Source organism: Bufo bufo, chromosome 6, assembly GCF_905171765.1.
Source record: "Bufo bufo chromosome 6, aBufBuf1.1, whole genome shotgun sequence".
In the NCBI taxonomy this organism is placed as follows: Eukaryota; Metazoa; Chordata; class Amphibia; order Anura; family Bufonidae; genus Bufo; species Bufo bufo.
Genome location: NC_053394.1, coordinates 373140478 through 373165783, shown reverse-complemented (window position 1 = coordinate 373165783; position 25306 = coordinate 373140478). Strand labels below are relative to the sequence as shown.

The 25306-nt window shown below is 44.0% G+C and overlaps 1 long non-coding RNA gene across 2 annotated transcripts in view; it reads left to right on the top strand.

Moving 5' to 3' along the window:
• The window catches only part of LOC121004770, a 92732-nt gene that overhangs the window by 33725 nt on the left and 33701 nt on the right, over positions 1–25306 (top strand). For both annotated transcript variants that reach the window (XR_005779827.1, XR_005779826.1), the window contains exon 2: positions 9276–9442. This is a non-coding gene — a long non-coding RNA (uncharacterized LOC121004770). The remainder of the gene's footprint in view (positions 1–9275; positions 9443–25306) is intronic.

Genomic DNA, 25306 nt, shown 5'->3' with positions numbered 1-25306 from the left:
CCTGCTCTACCTAGTAGACAAGTAAATAAACTTCACTAATTTGTCTGTTACATTCTCAGGTAAAATTCACAAATTTTTGGCTGTGATATACCCCTGCTCTACCTAGTAGACAGGTAAATAAATTTCACAAATTTGTCTGTTACATTCTCGGGTGAAATTCACCAATTTTTGACTGTGATATACACCTGCTCTACCTAGTAGACAGGTAAATAAATTTCACAAATTTGTCTGTTACATTCTCGGATGAAATTCACCAATTTTTGGCTGTGATATACCCCTGCTCTACCTAGTAGACAGGAAAATAAATTTCACTAATTTGTCTGTTACATTCTCGGATGAAATTCCCCAATTTTTGGCTGTGATATACCCCTGCTCTACCCAGTAGACAGGTAAATAAATTTCACTGCTATGTCTGTTACATTCTCGGGTGAAATTCACCAATATTTGGCTGTGATATACCCCTGCTCTACCTAGTAGATAGGGAAATACATTTCACTAATTTGTCAGTTACATTGTCGGGTGAAAATTCCCAATTTTTGGCTGTGATATACCCCTGCTCTACATAGTGGACAACGAAATATATTTCACTAATTTGTCTGTTACATTGTTGGGTGACAAATGCTCATCTTTTGCGCTAGAAAGTACATTTGCGGCCCACATTGCATTTAGGACAGTTTGCAGTATGCAGACCGACAAGGAGGGCAGGGGTAAAGAGTGGGTGGAAGATGATGTGGCGGATGATGAGATACTAGACCCCACATGGAATCAAGGTCAAGTGAGTGACCTGTCTAGATCGGAGGAAGAGGCGGTGGTCGCACAGAGGCACCAGCACAGCAAAAGAGGGAGCAGGGTGCAAAAGCGTCTGTTACATAAATTTCAAAAAATTGTCAGTTACATTGTCAGGTGACATTTTACCAATTTTGCCGTATGCAAACCCCTGCTCTGCATAGGTGACCTAATATTTGCAAAATCGTCTGTTCAATTGGTGGGTGACATGAACATAGTTTTACCGTGAATAAACCCCTGCTCTGCATAGTTAACAGGGACCGAAATTTGAAAAAATCGTCTGTTCCTTTGGTGGAGGACATTAACCCATTTTTGGTGATGAAAAACCCCTGCTCTGCATAGGTGACAAGGAATTAAATTTCAAAAATTCGTCTTTAATTAACGCGCGCCCCCTCCTTTTCATTCAATGCTTCAACTTTAACAACTTGTCCCACATTTCCGCTTGATCACATTGGAGCCATTGACCTCCCTTGGATGCGGTATCTCTTTCTCACGCTCCCTCTCTGGCGTGGAACCCTGATTCGCCACTAACCGTGATCAACATGGTAGAAAAGAACATCGAAAGTTGATAGAGAAGATATCAAAATTGATCGTGGACGTCACGGGACTTGCGATCAGGCAGAAGTTATCTAGTGTCAACAAAGCGGCAGCAGGACCTCTCCTGTCTAATGTTTCAAAATCCAAAATACCCCAGTGACATTCCCTATAATTTTTTATTAATCATTCCAATAACAGTGCATCTTAAGAGTCGGGAGTCGGCAATTGTCGTGCGCCCCCTCCTTAGCTTCTGCTTCAATACTTTGTCCTACATTTCCGCTCGATTACATTTAATTTCATCCATTGACCTCCCTTGGATGTGGTATCCCTTTCTCATGCTCCCTCTCCAGCGTGGATCCCTGATTCCCCACTACCTGTGATTACCAAGGTAGGCGCATAAAAGAGCATCGAAAGTTGAAAGAGAAGATATCCAATTGGATCATGGAAATCACGGGGACATGCGACATGGTGGAGCAGTATGTGTGCACCCGCCTACACGTACTGACTGATGGGTCTGCCCCCTTCAACTTCTGTGTCTCCAAATTGGGCACATGGCCTGAGCTTGCCCTTTACGCCTTAGAGGTGCTGGCCTGCCCTGCAGCCAGTGTATTGTCTGAACGTTTGTTTAGCATGGCTGGAAGGGGTTATCACAGGTTATATTTCCCAATGTTTTGGGGGTGTACCCTAATTTAAAAAAATCTCCTACTCCATATGGACCTCGTCCTCCAAGATCAAGATTATATATTTTTTTTAACGTATTTTATGTTATTTTAAGTCATTTCCATATCCATATTTGTTTGAAGAGCACTTGCCATGCTCCTAACCACATTTTGCTGCCATTTGCAGCCCTCTAGCCCTTTCCATTACTTTTTTAGAGCCATTTTAGTGCTACAAACTTCGGGTCCCCATTGACTTCAATGGGGTTCGGGTTCAGGGTTAAGTTCAGGTCCCGAACTCGAACTTTTTTGTGAAGTTCGGCCGAACCCGTCGAACCCGAACATCTAGGTGTCCGCTCAACTCTAGTGGTGACTTTATACCATAATAATGGATTTGTAGGTATTGTTAGATAGTTTTGTCTGGTATAATTTTACCATTCATACTTGTGATGTCACTGATATGGCCACTATTAATGGTGGTTAACACTACATCCATTATAGATATGCTATGGTTGGCTGCTAGGTTTTACTTAGAGTCCTTTTACTTAGATAGTTTTTAATCCTCAGTTCCCTTCTATTATCCTCAATAATATCTGACATCACATACTATGCAATTTAGTTCTCCTCCAGAAGGTAGTCTAGCTATTGTATTGAAAAATGATTTAAGATGTGAGCCAAACCAGAGTTTTTTTTCCAAACGGAAGAGATACTGAACTGTAGACAGCTGTTTTGGGTTGAGTGCTCCAAACCAGACTATTCTTTGGTTGGCCTTTAATGTACTGTAGCTCTCAGGGGGTATGGTTTCTCCTTGCGCAGATGCCAGCTGGTGTAAGGAGCATTAAAGGAAATTCTCCTTAGGAAAAGGTATGCAAATTAGCTCTCCTCCAGAAGGAAGATAACTGTTTCTGATGCCATCTATAGGTAGCTACCCTGCAAGTCTATGTTTTACCTATTAAAGGGATCTGTCACATCCTCAGATATTAAATCTGGCAGCGAACCTTTACAGCTAGCTCTTCACAGTTTTTTTCTTGCCTCCACCCCATTCAACCACAATTGGTACTGTTAGTTTCTGTGAAGGACTTTTATGCAATTGCCTATATGCTTCAGTTTGATTCTCTCCCTGCTATTTTGAGGACTATATTGTTCGGTTCCAAGTGTCAAGAATGAATGTATTCGTGTACCGGACAATGATGTTGAGATTATGTTTGTATGTGGGATAGAAAGTACTTGTGTGAAATTGTTAAGAATTGTAAATGTTCTGGCCAGCAGATAATTGAGCTGTGTGTATTGGTAAAACTCAATTGTCTAGCCTGGCCCAGAGGAGGAGTTTTAGGATAATTGAGCTGTGTGTATTCTTAAAACTCAATTATCTAGCCTGGCCCAGAGGAGGAGTTTTTGCTGCATAAATTGTGAGTTCTGTGTACCAGTAAATCAGTCTTGTTCCAGCATTAAGTTGACTCATGTGTGGATTATTCGGCGATTCCAGGGATATTCCTACTCGTGGAATATTGGGTGATTTTCTTTTATGGGAAGAAGGGAATGCTTGACGAGGATATTTTCTACTACCGTCACAATTGGTTGGCAGCAGCGGGATTTTCCCTTCTACTTTCCTTTACACCAGGATTCCAAGCAGACACTGGGAACAGTGAATGGAAGGCTGGTACACCTTGCTTAAAAGAAATACACTTAAAGAACTACTGGAAGTCCGTGGAAGGATTGCTAGCAACAAAACCAAGCGGGTCATTATAGCAGAAATTAATGGAGCTAGACCAGGAGAACTTGGTTGCAGCAACGCCAGCAGTACAAGAGATGGGGACACCAGTGATTCAGGAGGAGGAATCACCAGCCAACAAGTCAATGAGAGAGAAGCTAGCATGGTTCGGTCCGAACCCAACAGCGGATGTGGTGCTGAAAGTGATGAACCTGTTAGCGGAGGAGGCTAAACAAATAAGAGACGCAGAGCTACAGTTAAAATTGGCAGCAGTCCAACGAGCAGCCGCACATTCTCCAAACAGTGAGTACAGCACAGCAGACACAAGGAAGATTCCGTTTAGCGCTTTTAAAGCTTTTGATGAAAAAGACTGTGACATTGATAATTACCTGGCAGATTTTGAGCGACAATGTAACCTGCACCGAATAGATAGAGGAGAGTGGGTCGCAATATTGTCAGGCAAACTGTCAGGCAAAGCTTCTGATGCTTTCCGGACCGTGCCAGAGCAGGAGATCCATAGCTACGCCAGGGTTAAAGAAGTGCTCCTGGCTCGTTATGCAGTAACCCCAGAGTCCTACCGACAAAAGTTCAGGGACTCACGCAAAACCACGAAAGACTCTTACGTGGAATGGGCATGCCAGTTATCCCTGTCGGCCTCTAACTGGGTCAACAGCAGCCAGGCCACCTCCGCAGAGGACATTTTACAACTAATGCTCCTGGAACAATTTTACAATCACATCCAGACGGATGTCAAAGACTGGGTGAGAGATCGCAGGCCCATGACTCTACCAGAGGCCGCTAAGTTGGCGGATGAATATGCGGATACTCGCCAGACGAACCCGGTCACACCACGGGTACAACCTCCACGACCAACGGTGCCCTCACACCCACCAGCCGCTAGATACCAACCTCCTAACAGACCGGTGACATCTAGCCCTCGCTATCCACGCCAGGAGGACAATGAACAACGCTGCTTCCGGTGCAAACAGCTGGGTCACTACAAGCAGAATTGCCCCATGGATAACAACACCAGGTCAAATTGGTCTCGACCTGGGTACCGCCCACCAGCAGCAGCCCATTGTGTAGACTCGGCTTGGGATCCCCAGGAACTGGGTCAGGAAGAACCATTGGGCACCCTTTACGAAGCCCTCATGGTACAATCTGTTATTACGGACAACAGGAAACACCATTGTCAGCTGGTCATGGTTAACGGAAAAACCGCCCGGGGATTAAGAGACAGTGGGGCAACCATCACGTTGGTACAAAGACACCTTATTAAGGCATCAGAGAAACCGGGGAAATCAATTGCTGTGAGAGTGGCAGGGGGGGCAGTATACCGTATTCCTACTGCACAGGTACACCTAGACTGGGGTGCGGGAGCTGGCAATGTTCATGTGGGCGTCATGAAAGACTTACCTTCTGAAGTCATCCTGGGCAACGACATTGGCCCCCTGACTTCGGCGTTCGCCTCTACCCCCGCTCAGGAGGCCCACGCAGTAACCACCAGAGCACAAAGTCGCGCTGCCGAGAGCCATCCGCTTCCTACTGAGACCCAGGTAAGCCAACCCAACCTATCCTTGACTGTAGAACCCCTACCCTGGGACACCCCAGAGGATTTTGGGCGGGAGGTGACCGGAGACCCTTCCCTCAGAAAGTATCGAGAGAAAGCCAGGAGGGGCCAAGGGGGGTTAGAGAAGGAGCAATTTATCTGGGAGGAAGGCCGCTTGTACAGGCTCACCGAGACCCGGGGTAATACACCAGGGCCTAAGCAAAAACGCCAGCTGGTAGTTCCCCGGAAATACCGCCAGGAGTTATTGAGGATTGGGCACGACGTACCCTTGGCAGGCCATTTGGGAATACGCAAGACAGGGTATCGGATAACCCAGAACTTCTTCTGGCCTGGGGTGTCCGACGACGTCAGGGCGTATTGTCAAACGTGCGAGGTATGCCAACGTATAGGTAAAAAGGGAGACCACCCAAAGGCTAAACTAGTTTCCATGCCCATTATTGAAGAACCGTTCACAAGGGTAGCCGTGGACATTATAGGGCCCCTGGCCCAACCTAGCCGTTCCGGCAAGCGGTATATACTCACCATAGTAGACTACGCCACCCGTTACCCCGAAGCGGTAGCTCTCTCTAACATACAGGCTGAGACCGTAGCAGAGGCCCTAGTTAAAGTATTTTCCCGAGTAGGCTTTCCCAAGGAGGTTCTGTCCGACCAAGGTACCCAATTTACGGCCGAGGTAACCCAGCAGATATGGAAAACCTGTGGAGTTAAATCCCTGACTAGCTCCCCATACCATCCCCAGACTAACGGCCTGTGCGAGCGCTTCAACGGAACGCTAAAGCAAATGTTGAAGTCGTTCACGGGGGCATACAAGGATTGGGAGCGATTCCTGCCACACCTTCTCTTTGCCTACCGAGAGGTACCGCAGGAATCGACCGGATTCTCACCCTTCGAACTTCTCTATGGGAGGCGGGTGAGGGGGCCCTTAGATCTCATCAAGGATCACTGGGAGGGGCAGACAGAGATTGAGGGGACCCCGGTTGTACCTTATGTCCTGGAGCTGAGGGACCGCATGGAGGAATTAGCCCAGACAGTGCGAGAGAACCTCCGGGCGGCCCAACAGCGCCAGAGGGTATGGTATGACCGACGGGCTAGGCACCGGAGCTTTCAGATAGGCCAAAAGGTCATGGTATTAAGGCCGGTCCGAACAGACAAGCTCCAGGCCGCCTGGCAGGGCCCCTATAAAGTTATAGGACAGATATGCGACACTACCTACACGATAGCCAGCTGCGAGGATGAAGATGTGAAACGAACCTTTCACATCAACATGCTCAAGGCCTATCAGGAACGGGCAGAGGAGGTAGCCGCTATCTGTGCACCAGCAGGAGAAGACACAGAGACCCTACCCCTTCCCGACCTATTGGGCAGTAACGAAGGGATGACCCAGATAAAGAAAGTCCAGCTAGGTGAACAGCTGGAGCCGCAAGAGCGGGATCAAGCTGTCCGCTTACTAGAAACAAAACAGGCCACATTCTCTCAGGAGCCTGGATACACACTCCTAGCCATACACAAGGTAGAGACTCCAGGACAGGCACCCCTGAGACAGCCTCCCTACCGTATCCCCGAAGCAGTCCGGGAAGGGATGCGGAAGGAGATAGATGAGATGCTTCGGCTAGGCGTAATCGAACCCTCAGAAAGTCCTTGGGCCTCGCCGGTAGTCTTAGTGCCAAAGAAGGATGGGACAACCCGCTTCTGTGTAGATTACCGGCGCCTCAATGACAAGACAGTTACAGACGCCTATCCGATGCCACGGATGGACGAGCTGCTTGACCGTATCTCTGCAGGGAAGTATCTGACCACAATAGACCTATGCAAGGGATATTGGCAGATTCCCCTAGCAGAAGATGCCATACCCAAGTCGGCCTTCATCACCCCGTTCGGCCTATACCAATTCCGGGTTATGCCGTTCGGGATGAAGAACGCCCCGGCCACCTTCCAACGGATGGTGGATCAGTTACTTAGGGGTCTCCAGAGCTTTGCATGCGCTTACCTGGATGACATCGCCATCCACAGCGATACCTGGGAAGCGCACCTAGAGCACGTAGGGGTAGTATTAGATAGGATCAGGGGGGCCGGGCTGACCCTGAAACCCGACAAATGTCACTTGGGTATGGCGGAGGTACAATATTTGGGCCACCGAGTAGGATGTGGTAAGCAACGGCCGGAGCCGGCTAAGATCGAGGCCGTTGCCAATTGGCCCACTCCCCACACCAAGACACAAGTCATGGCTTTCTTAGGCACAGCCGGCTATTACAGACGCTTTGTACCCGACTATAGTGCCCTGGCCAAACCCCTGACCGACTTGACCAAAAAGAAGCTACCCCGACAAGTCCTGTGGTCCCCGGAATGCGAGGTGGCTTTCCAAGCACTAAAGACTGCTCTGGTTAATGCTCCGGTGTTGGTTACCCCAGATCCTAACAAAAGATTTATTGTCCATACAGACGCTTCAATGTTTGGACTGGGGGCAGTACTAAGCCAGATCGGGGAGGATGGAGGAGAGCACCCGGTGGCATACCTGAGTCGGAAGCTGTTGCCAAGGGAGGTCAGTTATGCCACCATTGAAAAAGAGTGTTTGGCCTTGGTATGGGCACTCAAAAAGCTCACACCTTACCTTTATGGCCGGGCGTTCACTCTCATCACCGATCACAACCCCTTGGTGTGGCTTAACCGGGTTTCAGGGGACAACGCCCGTTTGCTACGCTGGAGCTTGGCCTTACAGCCCTATGACTTTACGATTCATTATCGCCCAGGCAAGCAAAACGGGAATGCCGATGGATTGTCACGCCAAACGGACTAAAAGCTCTGAACCCGTCAACCCTACTGGACCAGGAAAGGTCCAACCGAGTTGCCGGAGCAGGGAGAAAAAGGGGGGCCATTGTGAAGGACTTTTATGCAATTGCCTATATGCTTCAGTTTGATTCTCTCCCTGCTATTTTGAGGACTATATTGTTCGGTTCCAAGTGTCAAGAATGAATGTATTCGTGTACCGGACAATGATGTTGAGATTATGTTTGTATGTGGGATAGAAAGTACTTGTGTGAAATTGTTAAGAATTGTAAATGTTCTGGCCAGCAGATAATTGAGCTGTGTGTATTGGTAAAACTCAATTGTCTAGCCTGGCCCAGAGGAGGAGTTTTAGGATAATTGAGCTGTGTGTATTCTTAAAACTCAATTATCTAGCCTGGCCCAGAGGAGGAGTTTTTGCTGCATAAATTGTGAGTTCTGTGTACCAGTAAATCAGTCTTGTTCCAGCATTAAGTTGACTCATGTGTGGATTATTCGGCGATTCCAGGGATATTCCTACTCGTGGAATATTGGGTGATTTTCTTTTATGGGAAGAAGGGAATGCTTGACGAGGATATTTTCTACTACCGTCACAGTTTCTACATCCAATACTAGTAAATTGTCAGATGGGAGGCCTCTATCACCTATTATTAATGATTGAAGTAGTGTTCCATTGATACTGGGTGGTGGAGATTTTTTAAAATCTCCTCCACTGATAGAGGTCCAACTAAAGGAAAAAAAAAGGTCAGAATATATGACAATTCGCACACTTTACATCTGTTGACATGAGATAGGCTTAGGAAAGCTAATTTGAATATCTTTCCCAGAAACCCAGAGGGATATGGCTTGGGCTACAAAACTCTGCACATGTACTGCACATACTAGGCGCTCTCCATAATGAGTACCTCCAAGATAATGCATTTATATATTGCTGTAGTGTGCGCTACTGGGCTCTCGCTCTCACAAAAAAAATTCAGGTTCTTTGAAATCAGAATTTTGGGGGAAATTCGGGATTAATTCCAAACCGGTAAAATTGATTCACTCCAACTACACAGTCACCCCTGTTTTGGGGTTCTTGTCCGTCTTAGTAAATAGCAGGGTACTGGTTGGCTAGATGAAAGGCATGTAATGAAAGAGTAGATAAATGTAGAATGTACTGAAACACTCATTCTCAATTTCTTGCTTTCTGTGCATTAGCATAAAATCATCCTTGATGAACTCTTTTATATTCCAGGCAGACAGAAAACCATCGGCAAATGAGCACTTCTGAGCACGAGCACTGTGGAAGAAGTGGTTAAAGTGCAACAGAAGAACAATCCATATTATACAAGGTTTGCTTCTGCAGCGATGCCGAAAACTAAGAACAAAATAATTGAGCCCCTAGATGAAATTGCAAACAAGGTTTGTATTTCTCTAATCCTCGCAACCTACAGAGGATTTTCCCAGACTGACAGCTAGAGTCGGTGCCGATTTAATGAAACACTTGTTAAGATGCCAGTGGCTAGAATGGGTTATAAAAAAAAATAAAAGCACAACTGAAAGTTTAACTGGTCATGAAGGTTAAGGCAAAATACATAACGAACTATACACTTAATCTCGTCAAGCTTGTTCAGGGAAAGAAAGAAATTGACTTCAATAGAATAGTAAAATCAAAAAAGGATCTGGGCTGGAACGACAAGTGTTGCAGAAGACTACCAGCTCTTTTTCTGAGAGCAATTTAGGGCTGCACAAGTACTCCAGAAATTACTATGCATGCTGAAAGTAACGCTGGAGTCCCAAGGGTCACCATGAAATCAGTCTAAAAATTCGAAATGTCTCGATTGTTTCACTAAGTGACGCTGTTCCCAATGGCTTTTTGGGTTCTTTTTATTGATTTTCATGTAAGTGAGGCAGATTGACATCTTGCCAGCTCTTAAATAAGAGGTAAAAAGATATGAAATATATTTTTAGGTTGTGCTCGATGCAATTTAATGCCAATGGGACCGAATACAAACTTGCTATTCTTGGGAGGTACCTTCTCTTGAGCTGATTGTTCTACTCCATTGAGTATTTATTGGTATGGTTAAATGGTCACTGACCTTTCAAAAAACTTGCATAAATCAATAGTACTGGTGAATATAAAAATGTTTCGTAGAAAAATGCCTCCCCCCAAACTAACATTCTCTGCTAAAACCATCTTGAAAGATTAGATGGACTGGAAGTTCACTAAATGATCAAATTACAAGTGTCCCGTAGAAGTCTAAAGAGATGGAAGGGGGAGAAGGAGGTGCAGAGAGAGAGAAACACAATATGCCTATAGAAATTTATGGATTTGTAAAAGAGGGAGGGGGAACGAGCTGCTAGATGAAGAAAGAGACATTTTTCACTGATATGATATATTACAAAATTTCTTATATTCACCTACACTATTGTTTTATTTAAAGTTCATTGAAAGGTTTGGGGCCATTTAAGTTTGCCTCCTGCTACTAGGGAACAAGGCATGTGTAAGTAAAAGCAGTGTATTGCCTTTTTACTATGCAAAAAAAACATTTTAATCAGTGCCATTTACTTCTTCCAGATATAAAATATGGGAACTGGCAGCTGATTGTATCTTCTGCCAACAGGTCTTACTCCACTATTATTACTCGGCATGTATGTTTATTTCAACAGGGAGAGAGGAATAAGCCAATGCCAGATCCCTGAAGGAATAAAGCATGCTAGAATGCCCAGTGGGTGCCCCATAAACATTAGTCATCTAATCCTGTGGAAACTGACAAGTTTAGTTGACTAGTCTGTAAAACCAGTTTAAGAGAGGAGGCGGGAGGGAAGAAGCTGCTCTCTAAGCTTGTTAGGACTTTAACCTTTGACTTACATTGATCCTGTCTGTATTATAGCCAAAAGCTGTGTTCTCAGTTCTGAGGTCTATTATGGCAAGCAGTCAACAGCATGTCCACAGACACATCCATGAGAGCACAGCTGAGCTCCTGTATTGCAATGGAAAAGGTCATTTTTCCTATATCAAAGGCTTGACTGTCACTCGACAGAGAAAGTCTTGTACAGTATTAAAGGGGTTGTCCAGGAATAAGTAGTTATGGCCTAACGCTTGCAGCTGAAAGATTCATACTTGCCAGCTTACCGCCATATCGATTGGCCACGATGGTTCCAGTGTGTCCATTTTCCGGTTCCAATCTTGTTTTCTTCTGGCTCAGCATGGGCATGTTCACATGTTCCGCTGCAGCCAATGAATCGCGCTAGCAGTGACATGCCGCTTGCGAATTAAAACTTGTAATCTCACACGGTCAGCTTGTTTTTAGCATGGTCAGCTTCCTTTAAGAGGCATTCCGTTTTGCTCCTTCTTAGTACATGTCTATGGGCACAAATAAAAGTTCCTTTTAAATAGTCCTGTCGACAGGACTATATTTTCCGTCATGTATAATGGAACTGTTATGTGCCCCCATAGACATGTATTAGGACGAAGCAAAACAGAATGCCCCTTAAAGGCTTCCATTTTGCATTCGATCCTAGAATTCCGTATATTCTGTTATAACAGAACCCTATAATGGCATTCATAAAGCTAATGCGAATACACCCTAAAATGTAGACTGGGGCCATTCATTTTTCATACCTCCTTTTCACCATCTATAGTCATCTCATACCTGATTAGAAATGGGCTCTTTAGGGCTCATACACACGACGGCCTGTGTTTTGCTGTCCGCAAATCGCGGATCCGCGAAACACGGATTTTAGTTGTGTGCATGATGCATTTTCTCTTTCACTTCAATAGAAATGTCCTATCCTTGTCCGCAAAACGGACAAGAATAGGACATGTTCTAGCTTTTTTGCGTGGCCGCGGAGTGGACATGCAGATGTAGACAGCACACGGTGTGCTGTCCACATCTTTTGCTGCCCAATTGAAATGAATAGGTCCACATCTGATCCGCAATAAATGAGAATCGGGTGCGAAACAAACATATGGTTGTTTGCATGAGGCCTTAGACCTGTAGATCTGCAGTCCATGAAGCCTGCCAAGTAACGCTCAATCATACCTCCCAACTTTGTAAATGAACAAAGAGGGACACATCGCTTTGCGCGCCACTGTAAATTTTTTCAGCACTAGGCCACGCCTCTAACTCCGCCCAAAACATAACTATGCACCTCATCCCAACCAGTCCCCTTAGTTCCCCCACATAGTAATGTCCAGTTATGTGCCCCCAGTAATATGCCCAGTTATGTGCCCCTCACAGAAAGTTAAAAAAAAATAAACACCACACAGTATTTATGCCCACATTGTTCCCTTCACAGAATTATGCCTAGCTGTGCCCCCAGTAATATGCCCAGTTATGTTCCCCCTCACAGAATTATGCCCAGATTTGCCCCAGTAATATGCCCTGATATGTGTCCCCAGTGATATGCCATGTTATGTGCCCCCTCATGGAATTATGCCCACCTGTGCCCCCAGTAATATGCCCAGCTGTGCCCCCAGTAATATGCCCTGTTATGTGCCCCCCCAGTAATATGCCCTGTTATGTGCCTCCGAGTATTATACCCAGTTATGTGCCCCCAGTAATATGCCCAGTTATGTGCCCCCAGTAATATGACCATTTATGTGCCCCCAGTAATATGCCCATCTGTGCCACCAGTAATATGCCCAGCTGTGTCCCCAGTAATATACCCAGCTGTATATGTCCAGCTGTGCCCCAGTAATATGCCCAGTTGTGCCGCCAGTAGTATGTCCAGTTATGTGCCCCCAGTAATATGCCCAGTTATGTGCCCCTAGTAATATGCCCATTTATCTGCCCGCAGTAATATGCCCAGCTGGTCCACCAGTAATATGCCCAGCTGTGCCCCCAGTAGTATGTCCAGTTATGTGCCCCCAGTAGAATGTCCAGTTATGTGCCCCCAGTAATATGCCCAGTTATGTGCCCCTCACAGAAAGTTAAAAAAAAATAAACACCACATGCATACCCCGTTCCTAGCAGCAGCAGGACATCGGTTGCTCTGGTCGGCCAGCCGACCCCCCCTTCCTCCCACAGACCAGAGGTGTGGAGAGCCAGCAGGGGGGAGAAATGATGGAGCAGAGAGCTGACGCCGGCTCTCTGCTTCATCATTACAGGCAACTGTCTCTGCATCCTATGGAAGCAAGGGCAGCTGCCAGAAAGCGGGACATATACCTCCCCCGTACCGGGACAGCGACTGCAATCAGGGACTGTCCCACCAGATCTGGGAAGTTTGGGAGGTCTGCTCAATGGATTTACGGTAAATAGCTCCTGCGGTTAAAGGCTGCAATTGCAACAAGAACGTCACATTTGAGAATAGCTACTTATGCAGTTTTCCTATATACTTATTAAACTGTGGCAAAATGGGCGCGTCACTATATTCATCCACATAATAGCAATCCTACGACTTCACGTCACTTCAGTGCTGCAGAATAAGACTAACAAACATCGGCCTGTCCAAGCTCAATATGTGGTCTGCTTTATGGCTGCTGTAGACCACAGTCAAAAGTTTTTTATTTTGCCAACAAAACTACCTACTTTGCTGTTTTCCCGGCTAATATGGAGTTCCAAGTCGCTGGGGTCATTAGACAAACAATTTACTTTTCTTTCCTAAAGTCAAAATGAGGATAAAACTGCGTAATTCTGAAAACTCAGGGCAATGGAGCCGCATGCAAGAGGATTGAATTGTGAGAATAGAGCTTCTGATATCGCCTCGCTAAAAGATAACATTTATCGACGTTAACTTACCCACTGGCCGTGCATGCTGGGATGTACTGGAGGACCCTACACTATTGTTGCTATTTCATTTCACTGGATTATGACGATGCGGTATATACATTGCACTATGGGGCAGGAGAAGTCAAGATTGAATTAATGAGAGTCCGTGCCGTCGATGGTTGTTTAGCTTTTGGAGAACATTTGATTTCTAAAAACTATTTAAGGCATAAAATTCTGTGCAGTTGTCAGTCGGAAGGAGACAGACGTGCCAAACAATTACGGCAGGGCTCCTTCACTATCTCTCCGACTCTCCAGAGGGTACCGTGTGTTCCAGCTACTTTCGCCTCTGCTGGGTTAGCCTCCTACCAACACACAATGTCCTTTCTTTTTTTATGTGTCAATTAGTAGCAAAGCTGGTTTCCAGCTAAGAGCGAAGCTCCTTTCTGTAGTCTCAGCATGTGTACACTTTGCTATTCCGTAATTGCCTGAACTGTACTTTAAAGCAGCTTCCACAGAACACACATATACACACGTGAGGAGCACTGCCGAGGATGCTCACCTGCAAAAACTAACAGCTGCTTTTATACAACAAAAAAAAAAAAGAATCTAAAAATGTAAAAGAAATGTCCTCTCACATATAACGGTTAAAAGTGTGACACTGGGCAAAAAAAACGAGCCTTCAAATTCCTTCTTAATTAGGACTGATGGTAAAACCATCAGCTGATATGGAGATTTTAAGAGGTTCCCGTGTACTCGTTTTCGACACCCTTAGCATCTAAAAGAAGCAAAAATCTTCTAGAAGTCAAGCTTTTCCTCATCAAATCGAATGGATAAATCATGGAGAAGAGACCTACATGGACAAAGAAGACCTGGAGAAACTAAGAGATGCCTGAGGGCACCTCCTCATCTGAGCATCGGGTTTTCTAGCATTGTGGAATCAAAAAGTGACTAAGGTAGCAAGAGTATGCAAGATTGTTCGTATGTGAGCAAAAAAACTAATTTTAGTTATTCCCCAAAGTAGGGATTGCAAGATGTGGTCATAGGTGAGAGAAGGAAGAAAACTGTCTTGAGAGCCTTGAAATATGTCTGGGGATAATGGCAATGCCTCCAGACTGCCGCTCCGTCCCCATTGATTATAATGGGGCGGGGGCAGAGTTCCGGCAAGGCACGGCAGCACACGGCGAGAGGCTGACGGAATAAAACTATGACATGTCCGACATTTATTCCGGCAGCCTCTCGCCATGCGCTGCCGTCAATGGGGACGTAGCAGCAGTCCGGAGGTACACGGTCACTACAGGCTGTTCACCTGACGGAACAGCCTGACGGAGGTCCGTGCCGCTAGTGTGAAAGTAGCCTTAGGTAGGAAATAGTTAGGACGTGCCTACAAGTATTGATGAGATGAGCTGGTGTGTGCGCGCAACACACCAGCCCAGTTACTAACAGAAAAATCTATTGTCACTGCTGAGAAGCCAAGCAGTAGACATATTTAACCCCTGCATCTGCACCGCTAGCACTGTGTGTTCCACTGTAGTGTTTTTAAACATTACCAATATTTTCTACGAGTATGTTAATAAATGAACTATAATAAAGGTTATGTTTTATATTTAATAGTAGGTGAAAAATAGGGCAATCTTTAGTCTGTTCTGACTATATGAAAATAAAGCTATTAACTAATATGCCCATGACCTCCTAAGTGGGTCACATAGCATGTGTCCGAACTAATGACACACAATAAGTGGAGCTGTATGAGCACCAATTGACTTGCTATACTGTGGACTAGCATTCGTTATAGGATCCTTAGATAAACAAGGAATTCAAAATTTACCCTATCACTGACCTAGACCACTCCCTATCACTGCCCTAGACCACTCCCTATCACTGCCCTAGACCACTAAGGATGTTAAACCAATGGAAAAAAATAATTACAAAAATCATCAAATCTCCTAACAATTTTCCAAACTCCCAAATGAAACATATTCCAGTTTATGTAATAAAATATCCCAGCCTTACCTCTTCACAATCTGTACTATTTTATATATGAGTAACAAAGTAAAAATAAGTTCTTTCTCATAAAAGAATACTGTCAGGGACTAAAGTAAAATAATCTGGTATGTACTTTGGCGTAATAAAATAACCATAAAAGACGTCATTTTAAAGATTTAAACAGGCACAATAACGGTGCAGGTAAATGGTGCCCATTAATCACCATGCTGGTCATGCTGGTATAAATAAAAATTTTCTTGTGAAAATCCCATTAAAATAATGTTTTATTTAACCATTCTTCATGGGGGGGGGGGGAACATTCTACATCCCTGCTGTTAGAGCTGCAATGTGCCAACAAATATGTAAATTGTGTCAATTTAGGGCACATTTCCCAGCTGCATTTTGCTGAGTGTTTTATACTAGATTAGTTTCCTGGGTCATGTAATCGTTCTTGTTGCATTTTTCCATTTACAATGCATGCAATGAGATGTCGTAGCCCTGCTAAACTGATAGATAAATGATTTACCACAATTATTTGGAACAACATACGCCTACAGCTGTCTCTGCCGATTCCCCCCTATATGTACAATCTCGGCTTCACCTAGAATAAATGTGTTTTCAATGGGGAGAGTAGAGATAGCTTTTGCCAGACACATCTAGTGGTGGTTAATCTGGCAGGAGAACAAAAGGATCAGGTGTTGAAATTCAATCTGCCCCATCCGTCTCTTCTCCCACATCATTAATGGCGGAGAGTCTGAAGCTCCACATACACATTAGATCTTTTGCCGGTCTTCAGGTTCAGCCATCAACAGTCTGTATGGAAGCCTTAAAGGGTTTGGTCACCGCTTGAGGGGGCTTTTGGCATCCACCCCTTCTCCTCCTAGACAGACCTGCAACGGAACGCAAATGTAACGCCCCGCAAGGGGGCATTACCACTCTTTTTACCCCTCCACTATCCTTAATGGTGTAAACTGTATCATCATGTATATTTATCCTAGGTCCTGCACAATATGTACATTTATTATTCTGTAATGGTTTAACATCTAATTGGTTCACCAGCAGATGGCGACACTTCTGGCAGAGCTGTGTTAGATAGAATGGAACCTTTCTTCCATTCTATTCCCCTCTCTAGAGAGGGAGGAGTTGAGTTAGTTCAAGGTCAGTCTAGCCTCCCCCTCCTTGGGGATAGGTTGTGTAGAGTCTAGTCTACCCCTTTCCAGGGGAAGGCTGTGTGTCAGCCAGCAGAGCACTGTCTGCTCTGCTGGGCCCAGAGGCCTAAGCTGAAAGCTTCGCAAGTCAGGAGGAAAGATTCCATGGACAAGATAAAGACAAAGAGAAAGATAGAGTCAGACAAAGAGAGAAGTTGCAGCAGAAAGCAAGCAAAAGGAAAAGATTCCTATTTAAAATTGCTGACATAGCAGAGCTGAGACAGTACAGATTCAGCAGAGAGGAATTTGTTGCTTTCTTTGTTTGCCTACCAGATCTTAATGCCAAAGCTTGCTGGTAATCAAGATAAAGTTGAAAGATTGTTCCATGATGAAAGTTTATGCCAAGTAAAACTGTGTTCAACGTTAATACAAGTCTGGACTCAATTATTTTCTTCACCCACTTCATCCACCACCCTATTTGCACTGCTTCGGACCACCACGTCTGGGATCCAAGGATATCCAGGTAGGAGCACCGTGACAAGTGCTAAAGCCACACCTAAGGGACACTATAGGCGACCCTTACACTGGGTTCCACCATCACCATCTACTTAGGGGACTCCATGTCCTCGTTTCTGAAATGCAACTGGCGTCACGGCGACTTGCTCTGTCAAAAGGGACATATATCGTACAAACCTCTTAAAGGGTAATGGATACACCCAGACGCTGGGTACTACGCCTGTCCGCTCCAACCAAGTGGCATCACGAGCGGGTCCCTCTTCACTTTAGGGGAACCCCGGCAGTACATGATACGTTGCACATACAGTACAGACCAAAAGTTTGGACACACCTTCTCATTCAAAGAGTTTTCTTTATTTTCATGACTATGAAGGCATCAAAACTATGAATTAACACATGTGGAATTATATACATAACAAACAAGTGTGAAACAACTGAAAATATGTCATATTCTAGGTTCTTCAAAGTAGCCACCTTTTGCTTTGATTACTGCTTTGCACACTCTTGGCATTCTCTTGATGAGCTTCAATAGGTAGTCCCCTGAAATGGTCTTACAACAGTCTTGAAGGAGTTCCCAGAGATGCTTAGCACTTGTTGGCCCTTTTGCCTTCACTCTGCGGTCCAGCTCACCCCAAACCATCTTGATTGGGTTCAGGTCTGGTGACTGTGGAGGCCAGGTCATCTGGCGCAGCACCCCATCACTCTCCTTCATGGTCAAATAGCCCTTACTTTCAAAGTTTTCCCAATTTTTCGGCTGACTGAATGACCTTCATTTCTCAAAGTAATGATGGCCACTCATTTTTCTTTACTTAGCTGCTTTTTTCTTGCCATAATACAAATTCTAACAGTCTATTCAGTAGGACTATCAGCTGTGTATCCACCTGACTTCTCCTCAATGCAACTGATGGTCCCAACCCCATTTATAAGGAAAGAAATCCCACTTATTAAACCTGACAGGGCACACCTGTGAAGTGAAAACCATTTCAGGGGACTACCTCTTGAAGCTCATCAAGAGAATGCCAAGAGTGTGCAAAGCAGTAATCAAAGCAAAAGGTGGCTACTTTGAAGAACCTAGAATATGACATATTTTCAGTTGTTTCACACTTGTTTGTTATGTATATAATTCCACATGTGTTAATTCATAGTTTTGATGCCTTCATAGTCATGAAAATAAAGAAAACTCTTTGAATGAGAAGGTGTGTCTAAACTTTTGGTCTGTACTGTACTTACCTGTTTAATGTCACTGGGGCATGATGCCTTTTCTCCCCAGCCTTGGCTATCTTGCTCAAGTCTCCTCTGTCAACATCCTCGTTCTTCTGGAAAAAAAGTTTTAGAGGAGATTTATTAAGATCTCCTTTGTTTACGTCAGTCTCAGTTTGTCCTGCACTGGCGTGAGATGCACCACAATTATTAAGAGGTGCATGCTACATGAACTGAAATCTACTCTAGCTATAGGCTGGAATAGATTTCAGGTGTCATGTTCTCCAGTTCTTTGGCACAGATATTGTTAAAGGGAACCTGTCACCTCAAAAATGCATCTACACCCACCAGCAGTACCTCATAGTAGCCCGCAGCCTGTTAATAATCATTTGCTTCATCCGGTTGTCCGATACTGCATAAGTTTAAAAAACTCAGTTTTATTCTCCATCAGCGCTATAGTGCCGGCCAGCTTGAAGTCAAGGGGGCAGCAGCCTCCTTGCTTCAAGTCAAGGTAACCACACACCCTAACCGTCCCCTCTTGCCTGAGAGTGACCGCCTGCAGTGCGGTCACGATTCCCCAAGTCTCACTCAAGCGCAGTGCGCTCTGTAGAAATGCGCTATCCCATCTGCTGCTGCCGCTGTTAGCCGGGTTTCAGCGGCTCAATGCGCATGAGCGTCCGCAATTCGCCTAACATGCGAACATATGGTGATATTCGCGTCCGCCATAATCTTTTACATTGTGAAGAACTTTGACCCATGACACATCCATCAGGTGGTACAGGACAGCCAATTGAGACGTTTCAACACATGGACATACCCCCACCCTCTAAAAAAAAAACAAGCTGGCAGCCATTTTACATTCAGTATTTTGCCAGTGTAGGGAGAGGTTGCTGTGTGGAGACAGACTGTTAGGGACACAAAACGCTAGCTAATAGGGCCACAAAAGTCCTTTTAAGGACTGGTATAGGTGTGCTATCGATAGGTGTGACTTACTGAGGGGTGTAATACACTTATAATATACTTTCTAACATAGAAAGTATATTGTAGTGCAATTGTATTGTGCAGCAGTTGTGTGCGGTTCTGCTGAGATACTGCAGCTACACAGAGGGACAAACGCTATTGGAACAACTAATTGCAACTGGTGTAATATACCAGTTGACCCCCAAAAAAACTGATTGAGGCAGGAGTGTGATATACCAATAATATACTTTCTATATACAGTTGCAAGAAAAAGTATGTGAACCCTTTGGAATAATATGGATTTCTGCACAAATTGATCATAAAATGTGATCTGATCTTCATCACAACAATAGACAATCACAGTCTGCTTAAACTAATAACACACAAATAATTAAATGTTACCATATTTTTATTGAACACACCATGTAAACATTCACAGTGCAGGTGGAAAAAGTATGTGAACCCTTGGATTTAATAACTGGTTGAACCTCCTTTGGCAGCAATAACTTCAACCAAACATTTCCTGTAGTTGCAGATCAGACGTGCACAACGGTCAGGAGTAATTCTTGACCATTCCTCTTTACAGAACTGTTTCAGTTCAGCAATATTCTTGGGATGTCTGGTGAGAATCGCTTTCTTGAGGTCATGCCACAGCATCTCAATCAGGTCGAGGTCAGGACTCTGACTGGGCAACTCCAGAAGGCGTATTTTCTTCTGTTTAAGCCATTCTGTTGTTGATTTACTTCTATGCTTTGGGTCGTTGTCCTGTTGCAACGCCCATCTTCTGTTGAGCTTAGGCTGGTGGACAGTTGGCCTTAAGTTCTCCTGCAAAATTTTTCCTTCGATGATAGCAATCCGTCCAGGCCCTGACGCAGCAAAGCAGCCCCAAACCATGATGCCCCCACCACCATACTTCACAGTTGGGATGAGGTTTTGATGTTAGTGTGCTGTGCCTCTTTTTCTCCACACATAACTCAACTTTGGTTTCATCTGTCCACAGAATATGTTGCCAGTACTGCTGTGGAACATCCAGGTGCTCTTGTGCAAACTGTAAACGTGCAGCAATGTTTTTTTTTTACAGCAGTGGCTTCCTCTGTGGTATCCTCCCATGAAATCCATTCTTGTTTAGTGTTTTACGAATCTTAGATTCGCTAACAGGGATGTTAGCATATGCCAGAGACTTTTGTAAGTCTTTAGCTGACACTCTAGGATTCTTCTTCACCTCATTGAGCAGTCTGCGCTGTGTTCTTGCAGTCATCTTTACAGGACGGCCACTCCTAGGGAGAGTAGCAGCAGTGCTGAACTTTCTCCATTTATAGACAATTTGTCTTACCATGGACTGATGAACAGCAAGGCTTTTGAAGATACTTTTATAACCCTTTCCAGCTTTATGCAAGTCAACAATTCTTAATCGTAAGTCTTCTGAGAGCTCTTTTGTGCGAGGCATCATTCACATCAGGCAATGCTTCTTGTGAAAAGCAAACCCAGAACTGGTGTGTGTTTTTTTATAGGGCAGGGCAGCTGTAACCAACACCTCCAATCTCATCTCATTGATTGGACTCCAGTTGGCTGACACCTCACTCCAATTAGCTCTTGGAGATGTCATTAGTCTAGGGGTTCACATACTTTTCCCCCCTGCACTGTGAATTTTTACATGGTGTGTTCAATAAAAACATGGTAACATTTAATTCTTTGTGTGTTATTAGTTTAAGCAGACTGTGATTGTCTATTGTTGTGACTTAGATGAAGATCAGATCACATTTTATGACCAAATTGTGCAGAAATCCATATCATTTCAAAGGGTTCACATACTTTTTCTTGCAACTGTAGTACATTTTTGTAGTGCAGCATTTGTGTGCAGTTCTGCTGCGATACCGCATCTACACAGAGTGACAAACGCTATTGGAACATACACTCACCTAAAGAATTATTAGGAACACCATACTAATACGGTGTTGGACCCCCTTTTGCCTTCAGAACTGCCTTAATTCTAAGTGGCATTGATTCAACAAGGTGCTGATAGCATTCTTTAGAAATGTTGGCCGATATTGATAGGATAGCATCTTGCAGTTGATGGAGATTTGAGGGATGCACATCCAGGGCACGAAGCTCCCGTTCCACCACATCCCAAAGATGCTCTATTGGGTTGAGATCTGGTGACTGTGGGGGCCATTTTAGTACAGTGAACTCATTGTCATGTTCAAGAAACCAATTTGAAATGATTCGAGCTTTGTAACATGGTGCATTATCCTGCTGGAAGTAGCCATCAGAGGATGGATACATGTTCTCATTCTGTTTAGGCCAAATTCGGACTCTACCATTTGAATGTCTCAACAGAAATCGAGACTCATCAGACCAGGCAACATTTTTCCAGTCTTCAACAGTCCAATTTTGGTGAGCTCGTGCAAATTGTAGCCTCTTTTTCCTATTTGTAGTGGAGATGAGTGGTACCCGGTGGGGTCTTCTGCTGTTGTAGCCCATCCGCCTCAAGGTTGTGCGTGGCTTCACAAATGCTTTGCTGCATACCTCGGTTGTAACGAGTGGTTATTTCAGTCAACGTTGCTCTTCTATCAGCTTGAATCAGTCGGCCCATTCTCCTCTGACCTCTAGCATCCACAAGGCATTTTTGCCCACAGGACTGCCGCATACTGGATGTTTTTCCCTTTTCACACCATTCTTTGTAAACCCTAGAAATGGTTGTGCGTGAAAATCCCAGTAACTGAGCAGATTGTGAAATACTCAGACCGGCCCGTCTGGCACCAACAACCATGCCACGCTCAAAATTGCTTATCACCTTTCTTTCCCATTCTGACATTCAGTTTGGAGTTCAGGAGATTGTCTTGACCAGGACCACACCCCTAAATGCATTGAAGCAACTGCCATGTGATTGGTTGACTAGATAATTGCATTAATGAGAAATAGAACAGGTGTTCCTAATAATTCTTTAGGTGAGTGTATAATTTCTACTGGTGTGACATACCAGTTGCCCCCCAAAAAAAACTGATTGAAGCAGGGGTGTTATATACCAATTATATACTTTCTATATAGTGCATTTTTGTAGTGCAGTATTTGTTTGCGGTTTTGCTGCTGTAAAATTGATATCCAATGACCGTGTAATCTACCTCCAGCCACATACTTGTTCTTTTCTGTACGGTGAATGAATAATTGTTGCGGCCTCGGAGGAATTCAACACCAGTGATAACCACATGTTATCGAAATTCAACTATTATCATTAGGGGTTTATTCAAGAGGGGGGATTTCGTTAGCCATGTTTTTAATCCAATTTTATATTTTTAGTTCTTTTAAACATATGTATTTGACCTGTATTTGTACTGGCCTACAGTAAAATTGATATCCATTGACTGTGTAATATACCTCCGGCCACATAATCATTTGATCTTTTCTGTCCGGTGAATGCCTAATGTTTGGGGCCTGTAGTCCAGTGGCCTACAGTAAAATCTTTATCCATTGACCGCATAATGTACCTCGAGCCACATAATCAGAATTTCTTTTATGTCAGGTGAATGCCTAATATTCAAGGCCCGTACTCCCGTGGCATAAAATAAAAAAAATTTAAGCTCCAACAGGGCACATTTCAGATAATTTCCCTTTAAGACGCATAAAAATGTTTCCTGATTAAAATACATATTTTTTGTTAGAATTCTTGTCATCTGTCCCTGCCGATGTTTGTGCATCACTAGTTACCAGTTCACACCAATTGCTCTTCCTTAGACCAGCTTTCGTAGGCACCAAAGACCGACCATTTGGAGATACTTTGACCCAGTCCTCTTGCCATCATAATTTGGCCCTTTTCAAAGTTACTCAGATCCATATACCTGCCCATTTTTCTACTGATTCCCACTTTGAGGTCTAGCAGTAGTGATCTGCTATTTGATTGGCACTGATTAATACCACTGTGCACCAGACTCTGTTTATGCAGATAGGAAAGTATCTCATATTATTTCCCAATTTTCATATTTTAATTTTCATTAATAAAACATTTTAAGCACATTGTCATATTCAAAAAATTGCCAACCTACAGATTGTACCCTGGCCTTTCTCAATGTAATTGTACCAAAAACCTCTTGTTATAAAAAAGTCTTGTTATATTTTCTTTTCTTTTCCTACCGGTTTGTAATCTGTGGACAGGAAACCTTTTAAAGCCTAAACCCTCTTGAGATCACCAAGCCATTGAGTGCTAAGCCACTTCAGGGATAACTTTTTTTATTGCCAGGACCAAGCAGTTCAACTGCAAATCTAGTTTTATTATGACTTTTTATTTTATTTAAGTCCATGTTATATCCTCTGCTGGGAATTAATATAGTCTGCTGCTGCACCGTGAGGTCCCACTGAGGCTAGAAACCAATAAAGAGTGTTTCAATTTTTACCAAACCCTCTGGTGCAATTGTTATATTATTAATTCACAGTTGGAGCTGTGTTATTGTCCATTTTGCATTATGAAAACCCTCGGTACAAATGAATGTCAAGTGATTTCAATACAAACTGCAGCTGAGTGTTGCCAGAGTGTTGTTTTCCAAGACATATATTTTTTATTTTCCTTCTATATAAAACAAAAGGGAGATTGTGCAAACTGTTGGTTACTATAAAAACCTCAATAAGGAAAAACGAGAAAGTTCTGGGGCTATTAGGAGACGTCATGCCACGTGAGCACAGCTGCCAGTTAAATGGATTGTCCAGCCACCTAAATAAAATAAAATAAAAACCTTAGGATATTACAATAAAATATAAAAAAAACTATTATACTGTTTACTAATCCTCCACAGCTCCCTTTATACACTACTCACAAAAAGTTAAGGATATTTGGGTTGTGGGTGAAACTTCAGGATGAACCTAAAATGCACTTTATCCTTTACAGGTGAACTTAATGTGACCTTCTCTAAACTTTTCAATGCACATGTCCCACTGTTTAATGTTTCAGTACATTGTGCACAACTTGCTGTTCTCTAACAAGGAGCTTAATGGCAAAATTCACAACAGGTGTTTGATCCATGAATACATTTCCTGGTTCAATTAGAATTGGTATTTAAACAGTCCTCCTCGTCATGCCGTTCACATTTTGACATCATGAGACTAAGACGACACCTAAAAATTGATCAACAGTACCTCGCCATTGTGAGGCTTCAAGCAGGATGTTCTCAGAGGGAAATGTCTACTGAGTTTAGAGTGTAACAGAGTGTCAACAGCAGGTTGCAACCGAGATACAGAGAGACAGGAAGAGTCACAGAGAGGCATAGAAGTGGACTTCCTTTGGCCACATCCCACACTGATGACCACTTCATTGTGAACAGTACCCTGAAGAACCGGATGATGAATGCCACACAACTCTAGGCTTATTTAAGGGAGGTGAGACGTCAGACCATTTGAAACTGTTTACATCAGCGTGGTCTGTGTGCTAGATGACCTTCAAGAGTACCTGCCCACACCACCAGGTACAGGCGTCATTGTCTTGTATGGGCCAGGGAGCATCTACGCTTGACGAGGGACCTGTGGGCCTCAGTGCTGTTCACTGATGAAAGTCGATTCACGTTGAGCAGAAATTATAGCCCCCAATTATGTTGAAGATGTCAAGGAGAGTACTATGCATCAGCCACTGTTGTAACCAGACGATCCTTTGCTGGTGGTGGTGTTACAGTGTGGGCAGGTGTGTCTGGTCAATACAGAACTGCCCTACATTTTGTGAATGATACTGTGACAAGCCCATACTACTTGAATAACATCTTTAATCCAGTGATTGTGTCTGTGCA